Below are 2,347 nucleotides of genomic sequence, written 5' to 3'. Positions count from 1 at the left end.
GGGGGGAGTCTCTGTGTGGGCTAGATGGGAGAGACTACTGCGGGGGGGGGGGTCTCTGTGGGGCAGATGGGAGGGATCATTGCGGGGCACGGGGGCGTTCTCTGTGTGGGGCAGATGATGGGAGAGACCATTGCCCAGGGGGGAGCTGGGGGTGTACACGATCCCTGTAAAGGGGGGTATGGGAGAAACCACTGCCAGGTGCTGCGGGGATGTTAATGTCTGTAGGGGAGAAAATGGGAGAGCCCACTACTGGGGTGCATGGGGGCAGAGAGGGAGAGACCACAGACATAGTCCTTGGGTGGGGAGAAGGTGGGAGAGACCATTGCTGGGAGTGTCTGTGGGGATCCCCACCTGCTGGGGGTGGGGGGGCAGGGCACTTCTTGTGGGATGGGAGAAACTGTAGCTGGAGTTTAGGGGAGGGGAGATTGGGGTCATTAGGTAACATCACCTCAAAAGGTTGTGGGGAAAGGGGAGGCTGAGGTGGGGATGGGGAGGGGTGAAGTGGTGGCTGGATAGGGGGGCAGGCAATTACTGAACAGGGGTTGTTGCCCCCTGGCAGTCGTCCCCCCCACTTATGGGGGGGGTATCCAGGCCTGGTCCCCAGCATCGCTGTGGCTGAGCGCACAGTGTGCAAGGACTGGTGGTGAACGGGCCTTGATGCAGAGTATGACCTCCTACACCGAGTGGCATGTCCCCTTGGCCAAGTCACTTGTGTCTTGTGTCCCCACTCCCCCTCCTTGCAGAGGGTCTGATTTAGCACTGGGGCCTGTTCATCCCTGGGCAGACCCCTGTAGGGAGTGGCCCCCCAGGTGCTAGGAACAGACAGGAAGAGCGTGTGTGCCCCCAAGTTATAGTAACAGATAGATAGAAAGAGTGCATGTCTCTGCGTGTGTGTGTGTAAAGTCCTCCTCCGCAGGGAGGTTGAAGTGGCGCTGCCTGGAGTGGGTTTTGCTCATGGAGCGGAAGGGGTTTTCCATCTGTTGGCCTGAACTGTGTGAATTAAGTCCAGAGACGGGGCCTGAAGTTCCAGTCTTGTTTAGTGACAGCTGCTGGTGAGGAGGAGAAGGGATGTGTTGTCCAACTGCACCAAATTTCATTTTCTATCAGAACTTTTCCTTCCTAATGATGGAGACCCAGACAAAGCAGCCTTATGCTGGTGTGTCGGAGCTGGGAAACAGTTGGCCAGCTCAGGCCCATTGTCCAAACTTGGTGAAATGCGAAATGTAAATAGGGGAAACTAAACTAGATAGGATTAAAATGAAGGGGGGTGGGGAGTGAGGAGGTTATTTAAGGAACAATGACGAGGTGAATCATGTGAAATTGAGTAACTTTTTTTTTTCAAGTCAGATTCCTAAGAAACAGCCCTTTAAACAGTAAATAGTGACATGTCCTTTAGTAAAAATTTAAGGAGTTTCTGCTCTTTTCTTTAAAAGTGCCTTTGCAGGAAGGGATGGACCTGGTCATATTATTATATGGAAAGGCAGTGGAATTACCTAAGGGAGCCTAAGGTGTCAAACTCATCAGGCCCGTGAATGGTGTGGGTCTGATTCACAAGCCCTTGAATGGCTTGGGTACAGCCCTGTAGGCCAGATCAAGTCCATGTACTAGGGGCTCCCCACATGCTGACTCCAGCTGGTTCAGGACTGTGCCGCACAAGGCGCTTGCTCCAGCCAGTCCAGGACCCGCATTAATGGGGCACACATCCCAGATTGGATGGGGTGGGTGCCATGTGCAGTCTGGGTCTAGGCCCTATACATGTGGCCAGTCTGGCACATGCTGTGTGGCTCAACTCCAGGCCCAGGGCTGGATAATAGGGCTCAGTGGGCTGGATCTGGCCTGGAGACTATATCTTGAGTACCCTTGAACTAAGGTGTTAAGTGCTTAAAATAAGTCATCTGCAAAAAGACAGGAGTATTATTTGCTAGTTTCTTTTAGTTAATGATTTTAGTTATTAACTTCTGAAAGAGATGTAATTTTTTTTCAGATGGATTTTTCCCTTAAACTATTGCTATAAACAGGAAAATTATCCTTTACAGATTAAAACATACTCTTGCTCTTAAATACTCTTCTTTTTATGGATTTGAAGCTCATCACCTCACAGTCATAAAATATCAATTTGTTCAGCTAATCCTGAGCTCCTGAAGCAATGCTGGTAGTTTTGTTCTTAATGAGATGCATTAGTGATGTTCTTTACTTGTCTCTCATGTTAGCAATGTGGAATTGAGCTTAAGTCAGTGGTTCTCAACCTTTTTAGACTCAAGGCATCACCTGTTAAGCTTGAGACCCCCCCCCCCCCCAAAAATTCACCCTCTTACTTTTCTTTTTTTTTTTTTTTTTGGAAAAAAAA

At 49.9% G+C, this 2,347-nt stretch overlaps 1 protein-coding gene across 1 annotated transcript in view; it reads left to right on the top strand.

Moving 5' to 3' along the window:
• The window catches only part of ADAM17 (ADAM metallopeptidase domain 17), a 45,839-nt gene that overhangs the window by 483 nt on the left and 43,009 nt on the right, over nucleotides 1-2,347 (top strand). The gene's annotated exons all lie outside the window — the stretch shown is intronic.

This window comes from Gavialis gangeticus, unplaced genomic scaffold (genome assembly GCF_001723915.1).
Source record: "Gavialis gangeticus isolate Ggan-Ray unplaced genomic scaffold, GavGan_comp1, whole genome shotgun sequence".
Classification (NCBI taxonomy): Eukaryota; Metazoa; Chordata; order Crocodylia; family Gavialidae; genus Gavialis; species Gavialis gangeticus.
The sequence above is the reverse complement of the archived record's forward strand: the minus strand, read 5'-3'. Positions and strand labels throughout refer to the sequence as shown.